Raw genomic sequence first — 20,840 nt, forward strand, 5'->3', positions numbered from 1 at the left:
AAGAAGAATGTATAGCATTTGGGGTTGATGCATCTGATAAACAGAATGTGATATGAAGGTAAGTAACTGTGTTCTTAGTTTATTGTTATGTTTTGATTTTTGTTATTTTTCTTTGGCTTTTGTTTGTTTATTTATTCATTTATTTATTGACCAACTTAGTATAAGCTGGAGTCATCTGAGAAGAGGGAACCTGAACTGAGAGACAAAATGCCCACATCAGCTTGGCATGCAGAAAAGTGTATTTGGCAGTTTCTTTATTGATGATTGATGGGGGAAAGACCCAGCTCACGGTCTTCGGAGCCATTTTTGGATGGCGATTCTTTGGTGGATAAAAAACCAGGCAGGGCTGACACTGGAGTGAAGACCACTATGCAGCATTCTTCCATGATCTGTTTCAGTGCCTACCTCCATGTTCCTGCCTTGGGTTCCTGCATTGAGTTCTTGCCTTGGTTTCCCTCAGTAGCCATTGATCCAGGTTATGTAAGCTATTTCCTCCCTAAATTGTTCCTAGTGGTAGTGTTTAACACAATAGAAAGCAAACTAAGACAATAGCTATTCTCTTAAATTCACAAGTGGTGTGGTCAATTATCAAACAGTTATTTCAGTTAATTCTCAGCAATCTCTGGAGAGAAAATACTCTTTAAGGAATAAGTATAAGCATGCTTAAACAAATCAACAACTTTTGCAGAGAAATGAAGTTACGTGGCTTTGTGGTATGAAACTGCTGACATCTACGAGTCTCTCACGATCAGTTTCTTAGCAGTTAATAGTTGTAGAGCTCATGGTTTATTTCCTTTGGCTACATTGAAACATGCTATATTTTCAACCTAATTTAGTTTTCTTATGAGCTTACCTGAGAAGAGACTCATTCTTCAATTTCCACACACTAGAAATAATCTCTTGAACATTACTAGTCAAAGATGGACTAATCATCTCAGCTTTCTAATCAGTTGCTATCCAATATGGAAAATGAAAAAGATTATGCAGTGAGTACAGAAACTCTTTGGGTTTGGACAAGCCACTCTTCCCCACTGATGCCCTAACTGAATACCTGTGGGGCATTGTAATACTCTATACCTTAGGTTAATTCTTAGGCACAAGAAGGGAAGCCAGACAAGAATCAGAAATCTCCATGCATCATCATTTAGCACCCAGGCTGCTGTCTCAGCAATAAGGCTAGAAGAAGGGAATGTGGGAGGAGCACTGGCCTCCTGGAATCATTAGCTTATTTTCCATTTTATTTTTTTGCCTTTCTAAATACATGACCTCATAAGCTTAGCTATAATAGACCTAAAGTAACCATCTGCTGAAGGAAGATTGGAATTTATGACAGAAGGAAACCATTTATTACAGTTGGAATGAAGAAAGGAAGGATATATTCCATTTGTGATATGCAAATAGGATAAAGCACCAAGAAAACTGCCTTATAATCCAGGATATGGTCTTGAAAAATGGTCTGCTAATCTTCCCTCATCTGACTTCCTCAGCCCTTTGCATTTTAATAAAGAAGCCTAAATTATCAGAACTAGCATTTTCTTCCAGTGTATAGAGAAAATATCCTCAATCTATTAAGGTTTGCAAAGAGGTCAGAGTTATAAAAGAGGGTGGGACAAAGGAGATGGTGGAAGAGCAGTGTCTTGATAAGTTTTTGTAACCTTGATACAGGGTAATGTTATCTAGGGGAGAAAAAAAAACCTTAATTAAAAAATATGCCTCCGTTGGACTGCCTACAAGAAAGCCTATAGAACATATATTTTCCCCCTTTTCTTTATTGTCAGCTATGTAATATCAATATGTGAATTTCATATATTTTTATATTTCTTAAATTACAATTTTTCCAAAATTTTTATACAGTTTTGTTTAAAACAGAATTCTATCACTTACCATTTTCCCTTTTCTCCTGCTAACCCTGTTTGCCTGTCCATCCCCTTACATGTTCTATTCTCAAATTTATAGCATCTATTTCTTTGATTATTATTTTTAGATATATATGTGTGTGTATGTAAATGATCATACAAATATAATTTAGTCTGTTCTTCTTGTTTGTGTGTACATGCTTACAAGGCTGACCACATTGTATTAAATAATGAGTAAGGGACTTGTCCTTGAGAAAGGCATTTTCTTTAAGAATGACTGATGTGGGAAGTCCCAGCACACTTTGGCCATTGCCACCGCTGTGCAGGTGGTCTATAAGATAGCATGCTGAGCAAGCCTCAAGGAGCAAACCAGGAAGCACTGCTCCTCTGTGATCTTTACTGTTTCCTGCCTCCAGATTCCTGCTTGAGTTCTTGCCTTAGCTTCATTCAATAATGGCCTGAGGATTAAAATAGGGAACAAGTTCTGCCCTTGTGGGTCTATAAATGCAAGAAATCACCAAATAAAAATATCTCAAAGACTTAATTATGCTTGAAGACTTGAAGGAAATTCATTATATTCACATGAATACTTCAAAAGTACATGTAATACTTCAAAATTATTACAAGGAAATTACATACTAAAAGCACAGAACTTCAGATTGTAGTCCTGAGTCATCCCATAATTTCTTGAGCCATACTGCGACTACATGCAGGGCCTAACTTCCTCTTCCTTATAGAGACGCTGACAGTTAGATTTGCATAGGCATCTTTGAATCCCAAGATAGATCATGTGTAAAGGGAAAGTTGATCTAGAGTAGTATCTAAGCTTCCAATGAGTGAGTTCAGAATGTGTTCAAGATGACATGACATGTAGGTTTTTGGCAGTAAATTTAGGAGGCAAGCAGAGTTCTTGAATGCTCAGATGTGAATTACTATTAAATAAGCTAAGATGTATCGATTAAGTTTGGGAATAAGTGAGATCAGAAAATTATAGTAACAAAAATATAAATGATGCTGTTGTTTGGGGGCTAATATATATGGTGTGTGTGTGTGTGTGTGTGTGTGTGTGTGTGTGTGTGTGTGTGCTCTAATGTATGTTTCAGTCATAACATTAAGACCTTCATTGTAATCTCATAATGGTTAGCTTAAGCAATGTCTAAATACTTCTTGAGGCCACAATATCCTATTTTCAGCAACAGACTTGATATGTTTATGATTATACTTCACTCTATCTGCCTCTCTGGGTTAGAAATTAAGGAACTGCCATGGGCTGCTTAAGACTTATAGACTACATTGACTTGGAAGTGAAGCTGAGGAAGGAAGGGTGTTTGTAGCTGCTGCTGCAGTGGGCTAATTCAGAACAATTCTCTCTCTCTATGCCACATATGACCGAGTTCGGTATGGGTACTCTTTCTCATTTAGCAAAATCACCTTGTGATTGCTACAAGGCCAAGAGCTGCCTTTGATTTGCAATTGATGAGGAACTATCTCAATTATCAGCACCCAACTGATTATAGTTAATGGTGGAAAGAATTCTCTGAGACATTCAAGACATCTGCTCTGGATGTTTCTTCTTGTCCACAGTGATGTGTTAGATGCTCACGGTGGGAAGAACACGTCATACATTTTAGTGACATCTGTTTCATGTTAGGGTTAATTGCATTCCATTCATGTTCTTCTCCTCTCCAAAATAAATATCTATTAGGAGATTAGGAGGTAAAAAAATCTGATGTGAATGCTTTATAAAGAGAGTAATATTCAGTCAATGTGAAGCTTTATGAAATATTTCATTATACTATGATCCAACCTTGTCAACTATCCCTCATAGCACTATTAAGAGGATTGGCAGTTAGAACTTCCAAGACACTGTGTTTAGAAATCTCCAGTCATTATCTTTATTAAGCACAGTAATTATATGGTGTCACCTCTGTAATTGATCAGATTTGAATGAAGAAAGGAATACCAAGAAGTAAGACCTAGAGAGAGTTCCTGCTCAGACTAGCCTACATAGCTAGACAGCAGAGTCCACGTTGTACAGAGTTGGAGTGGGTTTTAAAATGTCATAGTGACCAAAGCATCACATAGCTGCTGACAGTGTCATGTGGTGAGCCCCACCAGAGATATTTTCATTACTAGAAACCAACAAGAAACGTCACTAAACTGGCTAGTCTGCTTGTCAATACTTCATAGGGCTTATGGCTGAGTTTTGCTGTAGTAGCCCCAGGGGCTTGGACTCGCTAATGCCTTTGATATTCCCTAGGGAAGTTGTTTCTATCTGCCTGATGTTTCTAGTTGCTATGAGGATTCAGGGACCTTACCTATATTGCAAATATCTGGAAAATAATTTCCTGATGTATGGAGTCAAACATTTCTCCAGAAATGGAAAACAAATGTCCTAGTAGAAAAGAGGCGGCAGCATTCGTTTAAGAATTCATTTAAGTGTAGTGCTGCAGTAAATGCTAAGAGGTCAGCAGACACTTCTTGTCCTGTTGTAGTCTTGGCTGTCCTTGCCTGATTGTTGAAGTTTGACTCCTCCCTTCACTCCAAATGCAGCCTGGGAAGCTGCTGTTTGTCTTGGAGGAACCCTGGGTTCCCTGCAATAATTTGGGCTACCGCAAGTACAGCGGCCATGCAGGCTCTACCGTTATAAGTTGGAGCAACTCCTGCCAGGCACTGCCATAATAAAGTGAGACAACAATGGAGATGGCTTTAAATCACTGGTCTGATTAATTCAGTCTTTCTCGAAATCCACTGTAAGAAATACTAGAAAACATTAGCATATTTCAATGAAATACTGTTTGTGAAGTCAGATGACAAAGTAGACATTTCCTCTTTTATTAAACTCATAGTTATTAAAGAGCCCCCAAGATGGCGCATGATCAGAAATATTTAGAGAATGGCTTGAAATGAGACCCACATGGTTAGTCGTTTTGGTATCTTGAAGAACATACGCCCATATTTGTCTTGAACAGGAATTCAAATGTTATGATATTCTATGGCAATAGAAAGTGACTTAAAGCTCAAGGACATATTCAATGCAGTTCCTTCCTCAGATGAATTAAATCAATCTACTACATCTGAAGGTCCAGTGACCATAACTTCTCCCTTTGTGGATAGGGCCTTAGTTTGGCCCAGGTAGGTAGACTTGTCTTCTGATGATATGGTTGGCATTGCCTTTTGCACTCTAGCCAGAGATTTGTTATCTTTCTGGTGATTTCCACCGTCTCCTCACCCTCCACCCTCCACCTTGTGCAAATTCAGTGGATCTATCCACAATGACACGCATACCCCTTCCCAATTTTCTTCTGGAAAAAATAAAACCAGCAAGCTAATGCATCCGATTGCTTATTTCCTTCTGTAGTAAAACCAGGAAAGTTAGAGCGTACAAAAATATGAGTCCGTTTTTAGAAATAATTCTACAACATAAGCAAAATCTGAAATAATATTTAAAGGTCTGTGAAGTAACTTTAATAGATGAATTAAAGCAGCCTCTTCCACATATTGGGATGAGGAAAAAGAAGTATTAATAAATTCATGAATATCTAGACCACGAACCCCTGCTACATCATTACATGAGCCATTAATAAAAATAAGTATTTGTCTGTGGAGTTGAAGAAGGTTGGGAATTTTTTTGTGATCACAAATTTAGTTTGTATTAAAAAAAAACCCACAGCTGGATAAAGATTTCCTATTCCAATATAATAATCGGCAAATTAAAATTTTAAATCCATGGAATTCTGTAACACTCCTAAAATTAAATGTTAGTTAAGGATAATATAATACAGCAAGAATCATTCATATAATTGCTACTTCATGTCCTCCCCTGACTTACTAATTGAACAAGAAAAGTTAGGTACACAAATAGTATTTTATATCGTGTATTGTATAAATAGATCCATTCCAAAGGTTTATCCTTATGTGCTATGTAATACCTATAGGAAACAATTTTGTGAAGAAAATAATAGGTTATTAGGAAAAGATGCACTTGATATACAAATGTCTCTTTTAGTCTGGATTCAAAGTGCTGTAGTTCTATTCTTGCCTTTGATGATAATATTCAAGGACTGTCTGATGTCACCTTTCCTTATAGAGTTTTAAGCAGATTGACTAGTGCATAATTGGTATAAATGAATTTCTTTCCAGGTTATGGAGTAGATTGCCTAGGTTATAAAGTTAGCTTTTCATAGGCCCTCCTATGTCTTCATCAGAAAATGGAGAGGATTCAGTATTAGAGTGATTGTCAGAATCCATGACCTTTGCTTCAGAGTCATTCTCAGGAGATAGAAGATGCGTATCTAAAGGAGGCTCCAGTAAGAAAGCTGAGGCAACCATTGCTAGCTAGCATAGTTCTCAGTGGTACTGTTTTTACTGTTGATTTCACCTAAACAGAGAAAACCCCTTTCTTCACCTCTTTTATCGGTTTCAAGGTTTGATCATACAGTTAATATTCTTTCAAAAAATTAGCCATCTCTTTATCATGATTAATGACCTCCTTATCTCCCTTAAGTGTTTTGAAAATAGTCCAAATAAATGCCCCACTGACCCAAAATGGAACAGGAGTCTTGGAATCCTTACACCTAGGTATATGTCTTTTCAATCAGGATCTTTCCCCTTATTATTTTTGCCTTTTCAATGTTCTTTTTGACTCAACCCAATACTTCATCTACTCTTCTGCAAACCAGAGATTAAACATTCTTTTAGAAATAATACTCAAGCTGAACACAATGCAAAGGTTTCCCTCGTTTCTGCTCCATTATTACCACTCACCTTGTTCTCTGAGGGTTCCAACTCTTTTATCTCGTAGGGGACTTCAAGTCCCTGTTTAGGAATCACTTGTTTACCACACTAGTTGTGAACCTGAGAGAGCAGAGCCTAAAAACAAGGTGGACTAAAGTTGCAATAGCCAACTTTATTCAGAGCATCAGACAATTTATACTCTGAGAGTTGAGAATTACTGGAGTAAAGTATACAATCAGAAGTACAAGCCACATAGGACAAAAATATATGTTTTTCCACAGAACCACAGATAACAACAGCTGAGCTAAACTCACTCTTATCCACTCCTCCTGGGAGCAGCATGGCAACCCACTCCAAGAGGAGTTCTGTGTTCTGGAGGAGCTAGGCCACAAGACTCTTATTTTCTCATAAGCATTCAGAATGACTTGCCTGATGGCATTTTTGGACTGTGCTTTGACTCTTGACTGCATTTGTTTAAATTTTATCATCTCCTAGAGTAGTATTTTTAGCCACTGATTTTATATTCTGTAGCACCTCAGAAATCCAATGAAGTAGTAAACCATTATTGTAACATTTGTTTAACATGGAGGAATGTCCAGAAGCTAAACATAGCACATGGTTGCCATGGTCCATACAACAGGCTTGGAATTGGAATCATTACACTGGATCCCAGACAGTGAAGGCTTATTGATTAATGTCCTCCCTTTGAGGTAACTTTTACTCTCAGAACTACACGGAACTCTACAACTCCTCTAAACTGAAGCTTTTTCAGCTAGCTGCCAACTGTATTAAGGAGTATATAATCCACAGATAATGGAACAGACAGATAGGGACAACCCAGCCTGTCATTATTCCTTAAGTGTAGGAATGTAGATCTGTTGCTCGTAGCAGGGTAGACTAGGAAATTAAAACTCCTTCTGAGTTGTCAAGGAGGGATCCCAACACTAATAAAAACAGCGGAGTCAGTAGCTCAGTATTTATCCTAGATCCTCACAAATGACCCACAGCACTGTTACTGTCTGGACTAAGAACTAAACTAGTCCTTGCAGCTCTCCCATCCTATAATAGATCAGATATAGTTTACTAGTAAATATAACACATATATTAACTAATATCAGAAGGTATATAGTATATAGTTAGTATATATGTATATATACTATATAATATATGTGGTTATGATTTTTATATTTAATATATTATTTTTATAATCATAGTTCTATATATTATAGTTTTTAATGAATAGTAATATATTATAGTTTTATAGTTTAAGCATTCTGCTTATCACACATGTAGCATGGTTAATCCATCCTATTGAAGGTTTTGCTGCTCCTCTGCTTCCTTCTCAGTTGTAACAGCCATTATTGTAACATTGTTTTAGCATGAAGAGACATCCAGAGGCCAAGCCTAGCACATATTAGCCCATACAACTGGTTGGAATCATTACAATGTATCCCAGTGGGGACCTGAATAAGATGTTCTCTCCATCTTGATAACTCCCACTCACTTTTATTGTATATAGCAGGCGACAAAATTTCATAGAAAGAAAAGGCATGAATGGCCTAATAAAGAGTCCCAGAGCTTTCCTCTTCTTTTCTGGGCAGTATTGGGAGTCTGGATTTAAATAACAATGTCCATGAAGTCATACAACTTAGTTGAGATTTTTTTTTCCAAAAGTATCACCAATAGCAAAGTCAATGTAGAATTCAACTAATTATTTAATAGAGTACTTTATTTATAAAGGATACCCTGCAGGTTGATGTTATTATGCAGATGAAGGCAGGTACAGGATAGAACGAGGCCTGTCATTGGACAAGAAAGATGGATGTGCAGGATAAAAGTTTTAGAGGAAAGAAGACCAGAGGAGGAGGGCGCAGCTGAGAGAACACGGCAGCAGATGTTAAGATTTCTCTCTTCACATCTCGCTGATATTCCTATTCTTAAGGGATAGATGTTCACAGGGCTTTGTATGTCTAGGTGGGCAATTATATCTTATCAATTGGATCAGAGGGTATTGTGTGTTCATTCATGTAGTGATTTAACTGAGTTCAATACTCAAGAGAGTATGTAGTGTCAGGTCACATTGGGTCTGTTATGAAATTAAGATGTGTATGTCTTGCATGGTGGCAACCTGCCTTGGGAACTAGATGGGTAGAGAGATCATTGCTGGCTTCTGAGAGTAGCCATCAGCAGTGCAATATGGGATGGAGCCTAGCGGCACTAGTATGGGATAAAAGAAACATTTTTTTAAAAATATACTACAACAATACCAAAGGTGAGACACCAAAAGAAAAAAAGTTTTCTGAAAAACATCTATTTGACCTATATTTGGAAAAGCCATTCAAATGCCAACATAATTCGTGAGCTCAGTACAAAATGAAAAATATGGCTCTTTATTAAAAGTATTAGGAAATTCAAGAAAGTATAGCACCAAGTATGAGAGCACTCTGTTAAGTTCAACAGATTTGTAGTCCTGTGTCTAAGCCCTGAAATCAAGAACACAGCTCTGATTTTCCTGCTCATCACAGAGAGCACAAAGTGTGACCAAAATATCCTGCTTTCAAGGAGTTTCCAACATAACACGGAATTATCATGTTCAAAGTCTGTAAGCCAAGGCTTAATAACTACATGTAGACTATTTAACACTTTTACACTTAACAAATTTTCTTTTGATCCCTAGAAAAGACATGAGCAAACCCTCGAAGGATAACTCTGTCCTCTGAGTAGTGACTACACCTTATCATTTCTCTGAAGCTTGTCATTGATCAGAAACTACTTTTTCTTCAGAGTTCATGTCCACCTGGACTTTGATTCACACTGACTATAATTCAGCTCATACTTTGTCTAATCAAAACACTTCTAAATTTAATTAGGATCTACTCGCATTGCTCCCACGGTGATCCTGCCTTCCAGATGTTTGAGATAAATACTGGCTTGTGTACATTATTTGATGATTTCGTGTTTCTTTGTTGACCACTTTGTATATGTGGGGCTCTTTCTCCACTGCTGCTATTTTGCATCTATCTGCAAACCAGATAGATGCTTCCGGTGAGAGGCAGATAACTATTTAACAGACAGTTATGTAATAAATACCTATTAAATAATATTTTTTAAGATAGTGGAAACAAGAAGCTTAAAGGGAATAAAGTGGAAGTAAAAGGTTGACTGAAAATCAGAACTGGGATGCTGCTGGATAGCGAGATTTGGCTCACCCAAATGGAGGAAAATAAAATACTTTAGAAAGGGCAAGGAACCCACCAAAGTTGGGAAAGCTCAAGTACCTAGCTGTACTAAGCAGGAAACTGAGAAGGTTAATTCAGATTATCTTTTCTTTTCTTTTTTTTGAATTTAATTTTCTTTTTTTATTTGATATTTTGTTTATTTACATTTCAAATGTTAGCGCCTTTCCCAGTTTCCCCTCTGGAAAGCCCCTATTCCATCCTCCTTCCCCCTTCTTCTATGAGGGTGCTCCCCCCACCCACCCACACACTCCTGCTCCCTGCCCTGGCATTTCCCTACACTGGGGTAATGAGCCTTCACAGGACCAAGGGCCTCTCCTCCCATTGATGTCTGATAAGGCCATCCCCTGCTACATATGCGGCTGGAGCCATGGGTACTCTTTGGTTGGTGGGTTAGTCCCTGAGAGCTCTGGTTTGTTGGTATTGTTCTTCCTATGAGTTGCAAACCCCTAAGGTCCTACAGTCCTTTCTCTAACTCCTCCTTTAGGGAATTACATCCAGTTCACTGCCCTTCTCCAGGTCACCCACTCCCACAACCCTTTCCCCATCACCCATCCCCTTCTCCTCTGAGTGGGTGGGGGCAACACTGGCACTTCAAGTCTCTGTGAGGCTAGGTGTTTCCTCTCCCACTGAGGCCAGAAAAGGGAGCCCAGATAAAAGAAATTCCACATAATATCAATGCCTTTTGGGATAGCCCCTGCTCTGGTGTGTACATGCTCTATGTGGTGGGAAGGATGAAGGCAGCCCCCAAGCAGGGAGTTGTAAACATCAACTGTGTCTGCCAAAAGAAGGTGCATCTGTCAACTGTTCAAGTCTTGGGCATTTTAATAATTTCACTTGGAGATTTTCCTGCTTGTTTTAATTTAGGTTTTACTTTAATATTAGGATCTATAAAATGAGTCATGGTTTTCTAACACCAAGAAGATATTAAATTGTCAATATTTTACAGGAGCTTAAGGTGAAACACTTTTCTATCCACCCTGGAATTCTTAAGGATGTGGGACACAGGATATGGTTTAAGGCTAAACAGAACCAGGCAGTTGTGTGGCATACCTGTAACCCCATCACTCAGAAAGCAGAGGCACGTGATCAAGTTGTCCAAGTCTAGTTTGGTCTACATAGCAAGTTCCAGGCCAAGCAGGGCTGCATAAAGAAACCTTGTCTCAGAAGGGAGTGGGGAGGGGGAAGGAGACGGAGAGGGTTCAAGCCATACAAACCTGCTTCATAAGTCACTAAACCACTGCTGCATAAAGGAACTAAACTGACACTTGTACAGTATAGCTAATTTGACTAGGAGAGAGCGGCTATAATGACAAACTTACATGGAACAAAAGAACAGACGATCGGATTCAATGAGTTGTTACACTGCTAAGAATGCCCCAAACTTGCTAGCATTAGCTAGGTGTAACTGTTTAACTGTATAGAGTCACCTGCTTTGGCAAACATTCTAGAAAACACATTTGCTGCATCCCTGAGCTAGGTCTGTGATTCAGGAGATGGCACCAAGGCCCAGGAATTTCTAATGAGCGTATAAATAATGCAGTACTTCTGATGATGCAATGGAGAGAGAACGCAGGTAAGCGCAGGCAATGTGAGACAAGGTATACCAGAAAGTAAAAGAATCTGACAGGGATGGAGAATGCCCTATGTGAAGAATAAAAACGTTAAGAAGAAAAGTAGAATGATAAATGAAGTTCTAGACAATAGTAACCAGTACGAGATTCATGTGCCTTTCTGCTTTTCTAGCTTCCAAACGGAATCCTTTCATATAAAACTGAGATTCTCTATGCTCTAAGTGTAAATTCGATATAGTGGAAGATTGAGCATCGTGGATTGTGCAATGGGGGTGTGGGGGTTTCTCTGAAAGAAACAAACAAAAGGTGGAGCAAAGAAGCAGGGTTATCTGCCCTTAAGAGTCTAAGTGTTAGCTGCCATCTACTATGGGATGCTCGTGCCATGGATAAAAGTCCTGGGGGAAGGCAGCTGAGTGCATCAGGTCCCCAAGGCTGCAATTACAGAAAAGGAAAGCAGTATTTATTGCCAGCACGCTGTGGGCCTTGTTCTAGTCTGGCTGTGCTTTATATGCATTTCTCATTTGTCCTCACTATTGCCTATAAAACAGCATTGTGGCAGCCATTCAGGACGAGGGTCTGGGATAGCCTTTGTGACATATCTGGCAAGTGTGACAGGATTTGAAGAGGACACTCTTATTTCAATGACCATTTTTGCTTCCTGTTATATTTATGTGGGCTTTCTTCTGCTGAAAAACTGAGAAAAGTTAAAAACTGTTTAAACTAATCCTGTACCTAATCCTATTTTTCAGTCTAAAACACAAAAACAAAAACAAAAACACACTTACATTCCCTTGTCTTAAGAGTCTATAATATAAGCATTACGATGGCAAAATCTAAAAATCAGATTGTATCTTAAGTTATTGCCTTAGATTTCTCTGGAGAAGGTTGAGACACATGGAAAGTGTTACTTCCTAATCTCTCCTCTTTGTTTCTCAGCTTCCCCTTATCTTAACTCCTGTACTTTCCTTTCCTGTTCCTCTTGTCTCTGTTTTGCAATTCTTCTAATCTTTTGCTGAAAAAAAAATCTTTTGTCTCATTATCGCCTTGTATCATATTTGCTAGGACATATCCTAGAGCAAGCAAGCTTTTGGCCTGAAGACACATAGCTTCCTCACAGTCTACAAACCCAATCATCATTTTTTAATATATATAAAATTAGTTTTAATATTTATAATGACTTACTCAGATGGCAGATTATAAAAAATGTAGACACCCGGTGAGAGAGAGACCCAACCGCCTGGTCAGGTGGGCACTCCTGAAGCTGCAGAGCGGAAGAGACCATCAACACTGCTCACCCCTGCCCACATCCCTGGCCCAAGAGGAAACTGTATAAGGCCTCTGGGCTCCCGTGGGGGAGGGCTCAGGAGCGGCAGGACCCCTGCCTGAGACACCACCAGAACCTGAAAGAAACAGACCAGATAAACAGTTCTCTGCACCCAAATCCCGTGGGAGGGAGAGCTAAACCTTCAGAGAGGCAGACAAGCCTGGGAAACCAGAAGAGACTGCTCCCTGCACACACATCTCGGATGCCAGAGGAAAAAGCCAAAGACCATCTGGAACCCTGGTGCACTGAAGCTTCCGGAAGGGGCGGCACAGGTCTTCATGGTTGCTGCCTCTGCAGAGAGCCCGTGGGCAGCAACCCACGAGCGAACCTGAGCCTCGGGACCACAGGTAAAACCAAATTTTCTGCTGCAAGAAAGCTGCCTGGTGAACTCAAGACACAGGGCCACAGGAACAGCTGAAGACCTATAGAGAGGAAAAACTACACACCCGAAAGCAGAACACTCTGTCCCCATAACTGACTGAAAGAGAGGAAAACAGGTCTACAGCACTCCTGACACACAGGCTTATAGGACAGTCTAGCCACTGTCAGAAATAGCAGAACAAAGTAACACTAGAGATAATCTGATGGCGAGAGGCAAGCGCAGGAACCCAAGCAACAGAAACCAAGACTACATGGCACCATCGGAGCCCAATTCTCCCATCAAAACAAACATGGAATATCCAAACACACCAGAAAAGCAAGACCTAGTTCCAAAATCATTTTTGATCATGATGCTGGAGGACTTCAAGAAAGACATGAAGAACTCCCTTAGAGAACAAGTAGAAGCCTACAGAGAGGAATGGCAAAAATGCCTGAAAGAATCGCAAAAATCCCTGAAAGAATTCCAGGAAAACATAAATAAACAAGTAGAAGCCCATAGAGAGGAGACACAAAAATCCCTGAAAGAATTCCAGGAAAACATAAATGAACAAGTAGAAGCCCATAGAGAGGAGACACAAAAATCCCTGAAAGAATTCCAGGAAAACACAATCAAACAGTTGAAGGAATTAAAAATGGAAATAGAAGCAATCAAGAAAGAACACATGGAAACAACCCTGGATATAGAAAACCAAAAGAAGAGACAAGGAGCTGTAGATACAAGCTTCACCAACAGAATACAAGAGATGGAAGAGAGAATCTCAGGAGCAGAAGATTCCATAGAAATCATTGACTCAACTGTCAAAGATAATGTAAAGCGGAAAAAGCTACTGGTCCAAAACATACAGGAAATCCAGGACTCAATGAGAAGATCAAACCTAAGGATAATAGGCATAGAAGAGAGTGAAGACTCCCAGCTCAAAGGACCAGTAAATATCTTCAACAAAATCATAGAAGAAAACTTCCCTAACCTAAAAAAATAGATACCCATAGACATACAAGAAGCCTACAGAACTCCAATTAGATTGGACCAGAAAAGAAACACCTCCCGTCACATAATTGTCAAAACACCAAACGCACAAAATAAAGAAAGAATATTAAAAGCAGTAAGGGAAAAAGGTCAAGTAACATATAAAGGGAGACCTATCAGAATCACACCAGACTTCTCGCCAGAAACTATGAAGGCCAGAAGATCCTGGACTGATGTCATACAGACCCTAAGAGAACCCAAATGCCAGCCCAGGTTACTGTATCCAGCAAAACTCTCAATTAACATTGATGGAGAAACCAAGATATTCCATGACAAAACCAAATTTACACAATATCTTTCTACAAATCCAGCACTACAAAGGATAATAAATGGTAAAGCCCAACATAAGTAGGCAAGCTATACCCTAGAGGAAGCAAGAAACTAATCGTCTTGGCAACAAAACAAAGAGAATGAAAGCACACAAACATAACCTCACATCCAAATATGAATATAAAGGGAAACAATAATCACTATTCCTTAATATCTCTCAATATCAATGGCCTCAACTCCCCAATAAAAAGACATAGATTAACAAACTGGATATGCAACGAGGACCCTACATTCTGCTGCCTACAGGAAACACACCTCAGAGACAAAGACAGACACTACCTCAGAGTGAAAGGCTGGAAAACAACTTTCCAAGCAAATGGTCAGAAGAAGCAAGCTGGAGTAGCCATTCTAATATCAAATAAAATCAATTTCCAACTAAAAGTCATCAAAAAAGATAAGGAAGGACACTTCATATTCATCAAAGGAAAAATCCACCAAGATGAACTCTCAATCCTAAATATCTATGCCCCAAATACAAGGGCACCTACATACGTAAAAGAAACCTTACTAAAGCTCAAAACACACATTGCACCTCACACAATAATAGTGGGAGATTTCAACACCCCACTCTCATCAATGGACAGATCATGGAAACAGAAATTAAACAGTGATGTGGACAGACTAAGAGAAGTCATGAGCCAAATGGACTTAACGGATATTTATAGAACATTCTATCCTAAAGCAAAAGGATATACCTTCTTCTCAGCTCCTCATGGTACTTTCTCCAAAATTGACCATATAATTGGTCAAAAAATGGGCCTCAACAGGTACAGAAAGATAGAAATAATCCCATGCGTGCTATCGGACCACCACGGCCTAAAACTGGTCTTCAATAACAGTAAGGGAAGAATGCCCACATATACGTGGAAATTGAACAATGCTCTACTCAATGATAACCTGGTCAAGGAAGAAATAAAGAAAGAAATTAAAAACTTTTTAGAATTTAATGAAAATGAAGATACAACATACCCAAACTTATGGGACACAATGAAAGCTGTGCTAAGAGGAAAACTCATAGCGCTGAGTGCCTGCAGAATATAGCACACCTAAAAGCTCTAGAACAAAAAGAAGCAAATACACCCAGGAGGAGTAGAAGGCAGGAAATAATCAAACTCAGAGCTGAAATCAACCAAGTAGAAACAAAAAGGACCATAGAAAGAATCAACAGAACCAAAAGTTGGTTCTTTGAGAAAATCAACAAGATAGATAAACCCTTAGCCAGACTAACGAGAGGACACAGAGAGTGCGTCCAAATTAACAAAATCAGAAACGAAAAGGGAGACATAACTACAGATTTAGAGGAAATTCAAAAAATCATCAGATCTTACTATAAAAACCTATATTCAACAAAATTTGAAAATCTTCAGGAAATGGACAATTTCCTAGACAGATACCAGGTATGGAAGTTAAATCAGGAACAGATAAACCAGTTAAACAACCCCATAACTCCTAAGGAAATAGAAGCAGTCATTAAAGTTCTCCCAACCAAAAAGAGCCCAGGTCCAGACGGGTTTAGTGCAGAATTCTATCAAACCTTCATAGAAGACCTCATACCAATATTATCCAAACTATTCCACAAAATTGAAACAGATGGAGCCCTACCGAATTCCTTCTACGAAGCCACAATTACTCTTATACCTAAACCACACAAAGACACAACAAAGAAAGAGAACTTCAGACCAATTTCCCTTATGAATATCGACGCAAAAATACTCAATAAAATTCTGGCAAACCGAATTCATGATCAAAACAATCATCCACCATGATCAAGTAGGCTTCATCCCAGGCATGCAGGGATGGTTTAATATACGGAAAACCATCAACGTGATCCATTATATAAACAAACTGAAAGAACAGAACCACATGATCATTTCATTAGATGCTGAGAAAGCATTTGACAAAATTCAACACCCCTTCATGATAAAAGTCCTGGAAAGAATAGGAATTCAAGGCCCATACCTAAACATAGTAAAAGCCATATACAGCAAACCAGTTGGTAACATTAAACTAAACGGAGAGAAACTTGAAGCAATCCCACTAAAATCAGGGACTAGAGAAGGCTGCCCACTCTCTCCCTACTTATTCAACATAGTTCTTGAAGTTCTAGCCAGAGCAATCAGACAACAAAAGGAGATCAAGGGGATACAGATTGGAAAAGAAGAGGTCAAAATATCACTATTTGCAGATGACATGATAGTATATTTAAGTGATCCCAAAAGTTCCACCAGAGAACTACTAAAGCTGATAAACAACTTCAGCAAAGTGGCTGGGTATAAAATTAACTCAAATAAATCAGTTGCCTTCCTCTATACAAAAGAGAAACAAGCCGAGAAAGAAATTAGGGAAACGACACCCTTCATAATAGACCCAAATAATATAAAGTACCTCGGTGTGACTTTAACCAAGCAAGTAAAAGATCTGTACAATAAGAACTTCAAGACACTGAGGAAAGAAATTGAAGAAGACCTCAGAAGATGGAAAGATCTCCCATGCTCATGGATTGGCAGGATTAATATAGTAAAAATGGCCATTTTACCAAAAGCATTCTACAGATTCAATGCAATCACCATCAAAATACCAATCCAATTCTTCAAAGAGTTAGACAGAACAATTTGCAAATTCATCTGGAATAACAAAAAACCCAGGATAGCTAAAGCTATCCTCAACAATAAAAAGACTTCAGGGGGAATCACTATCCCTGAACTCAAGCAGTATTACAGAGCAATAGTGATAAAAACTGCATGGTATTGGTACAGAGACAGACAGATAGACCAATGGAATAGAATTGAAGACCCAGAAATGAACGCACACACCTATGGTCACTTGATTTTTGACAAAGGAGCCAAAACCATCCAATGGAAAAAAGATAGCATTTTCAGCAAATGGTGCTGGTTCAACTGGAGGGCAACATGTAGAAGAATGCAGATCGATCCATGCTTATCACCCTGTACAAAGCTTAAGTCCAAGTAGATCAAGGACCTCCACATCAAACCAGACACACTCAAACTAATAGAAGAAAAACTAGGGAAGCATCTGGAACACATAGGCACTGGAAAAAATTTCCTGAACAAAACACCAATGGCTTATGCTCTAAGATCAAGAATCGACAAATGGGATCTCATAAAACTGCAAAGCTTCTGTAAGGCAAAGGACACTGTGGTTAGGACAAAACGGCAACCAACAGATTGGGAAAAGATCTTTACCAATCCTACAACAGATAGAGGCCTTATATCCAAAATATACAAAGAACTCAAGAAGTTAGACCGCAGGGAAACAAATAACCCTATTAAAAATGGGGTTCAGAGCTAAACAAAGAATTCACAGCTGAGGAATGCCGAATGGCTGAGAAACACCTAAAGAAATGTTCAACATCCTTAGTCATAAGGGAAATGCAAATCAAAACAACCCTGAGATTTCACCTCACACCAGTGAGAATGGCTAAGATCAAAAACTCAGGTGACAGCAGATGCTGGCGAGAATGTGGGGAAAGAGGAACACTCCTCCATTGTTGGTGGGATTGCAGACTGGTAAAACCATTCTGGAAATCAGTCTGGAGGTTCCTCAGAAAATTGGACATTGAACTGCCTGAGGATCCAGCTATACCTCTCTTGGGCATATACCCAAAAGATGCCTCAACATATAAAAGAGACACGTGCTCCACTATGTTCGTCGCAGCCTTATTTATAATAGCCAGAAAATGGAAAGAACCCAGATGCCCTTCAACAGAGGAATGGATACAGAAAATGTGGTACATCTACACAATGGAATATTACTCAGCTATCAAAAACAACGACTTTATGAAATTTGTAGGCAAATGGTTGGAACTGGAAAATATCATCCTGAGTGAGCTAACCCAATCACAGAAAGACATACATGGTATGCACTCATTGATAAGTGGCTATTAGCCCAAATGCTTGAATTACCCTAGATCCCTAGAGCAAACGAAACTCAAGACGGATGATCAAAATGTGAATGCTTCACTCCTTCTTTAAATGAGGAAAAAGAATACCCTTGGCAGGGAAGGGAGAGGCAAAGATTAATACAGAGACTGAAGGAACACCCATTCAGAGCCTGCCCCACATGTGGCCCATACATATACAGCCACCCAATTAGACAAGATGGATGAAGAAAAGAAGTGCAGACCGACAGGAGCCGGATGTAGATCGCTCCTGAGAGACACAGCCAGAATACAGCAAATACAGGGGCGAATGCCAGCAGCAAACCACTGAACTGAGAATAGGTCCCCTGTTGAAGGAATCAGAGAAAGAACTGGAAGAGCTTGAAGGGGCTCGAGACCCCAAAAGTACAACAATGTCAAGCAACCAGAGCTTCCAGGGACTAAGCCACTACCTAAAGACTATACATGGACTGACCCTGGACTCTGACCCCATATGTAGCAATGAATATCCTAGTAAGAGCACCAGTGGAAGGGGAAGCCCTGGGTCCTGCTAAGACTGAACCCCCAGTGAACTAGTCTATGGGGGGAGGGCGGCAATGGGGGGAGGGTTGGGAGGGGAACACCCATAAGGAAGGGGAGGGGGAAGGGGTATGTTTGCCCGGAAACCGGGAAAGGGAATAACATTCGAAATGTATATAAGAAATACTCAAGTTAATAAAAAAAATGTAGACAATTATTTGGGAAAGAAAACAAACCTCCAAATCCTATAAGCCAAATATATGTATATGTGTAAAAACATGTACATGTGGGCTTTCTTCTGTTGAAAAAGAAAATTTGTACATATATGTATGTATGTATATATAATATATATGTGTGTGCGTGTATGTGTGTGTGTGACTTGTGTGCTTAGAATTGTTTTACAAATGTTTGCTTCACTTTGTCATATAATGTACTTTTTTCTTTGATATTAGAAATTGGCCACATATCACTCAATGGTTACACAATATTTCGTCATACAGCTATGCCTCCTTCTTTTATGTGTTTATAATTCCCCCTAGGGAAAGAACCACATGAATCTATTTCAGTTGCCATTGCTAGAAAAACAGGACTAATGAGAAAAGATCTGATTGCAAAAGATACTTCTCAACCGAGAACCTGGAGAAATGCATAGCCAGTGAACAGCTGAGGCTGTTTGGTAGGAGAATTGTTTAAAGTGGCAAAAAAAAAAAGTGATCTCCTGTTCTGACATAGGGACTGGTTTTCAATTATGTGCTACTGATAGCTACTATAAAAATATTCAATGATATGCCATTTTGTTTTTATAAAAATAGCACTCATTCTCTTCCTTTCTCTCTTTTTTTAGACACTTTTATATGTATGAGTGTTTTGATTGAGTATGTGCACCATATGCATACAGTGCCCATGGATGTCAGAAGAGGACAACACATGGCCTGACACTGGAGTCACAGAGTCATTTGTGAACTGGCCCTGGATATAGCAATCAATCTCAGGTCCTAGGCAAGAGCAAAAAGTGTTCTTAACCAATGAGCCATCTCTTCAACACAGAAATCATTTTCTATAAATATTTTAAGGCAATTAAAGAATGAAAGAAACTTTTATATCTTTATATTTCTATGGTAAAGGAAGTACTTTTCAGGATGAAAATATTGTTTCTGGCCTAAAGTGAAATAAACATAGGTACATTGACAATTTTCTTTACCATTAAAAGATAAAAGTAAACATATTTAACTGTATTTTATTGCTTCATGATCTAATTGCTCTCTGAGTTCTCTACTCACAGGCAGCTTGTGACTTCGGTCATATTTGCTCACCTCATCTGCAAACAAAAGCGCTCAGCATCCCTAAAGCCATCTATTTCCGTGTTATAAAACATTACTTGTATAGCTTCTGGAGAAAGGTATCCAGAACCTGATAATCCTGTAAATGAACACAGCCTTGGTTGGTTGTCCTTGTCCCCTTCAGTGGGTCTTCAGATGTATGATCAGAGCAGGAACAGAGAGGTTCCCACTGACCCCTTCTGATCCAGTCATAAGTGGCCTGACTCCGTGCTCTCCATGCTTGTCTCAGATCACTTAGCCGTCTTCATGAAAAGTCTACAAACGTGTCTGAGACCATACTGTTCTGCTTTGTTGATAGAATGTCTGGCACTGGCCACAGACGGCTTGGAACAGCAACTGTTTTTAATGGCAAGCTACCATGACGCTAGGGGGAAGGAAAAAAAAAAAAACCTTTGTATTTTTCCAAGCATGCCTTCCAAGCCACTGTTCATGTCTGCCTTTAGAAGAAGCTCAAAGTGCCTACTCCGTGACAAAAGAAATAACTCCTCTTTTATGCCTCGAAATTATTTAATAAAAATAAGATGCGTCGATTGCCTATACTTTCGTTTTCACTTGACTCCGCTCAGAGCTTCCTGTCTCTTCAAAACCAAGAAAGGTCGTCTCATTTCAGAAGAAAAA

The 20,840-nt window shown here is 39.1% G+C and overlaps 1 long non-coding RNA gene across 4 annotated transcripts in view; it reads right to left on the reverse strand.

Moving 5' to 3' along the window:
- Positions 1 to 20,690, reverse strand: part of LOC134485921 (uncharacterized) — a 40,601-nt gene extending 19,911 nt beyond the window's left edge. For 3 of the 4 annotated variants that reach the window (XR_010064294.1, XR_010064293.1, XR_010064292.1), the window contains exon 1: positions 20,196 to 20,690. This is a non-coding gene — a long non-coding RNA (uncharacterized LOC134485921). The remainder of the gene's footprint in view (positions 1 to 20,195) is intronic. The other variant, XR_010064295.1, reaches the window with a different exon arrangement.
- Positions 20,691 to 20,840: the final 150 nt, after the last annotated feature.

Source organism: Rattus norvegicus, chromosome 2 (genome assembly GCF_036323735.1).
Source record: "Rattus norvegicus strain BN/NHsdMcwi chromosome 2, GRCr8, whole genome shotgun sequence".
NCBI lineage: Eukaryota > Metazoa > Chordata > Mammalia > Rodentia > Muridae > Rattus > Rattus norvegicus.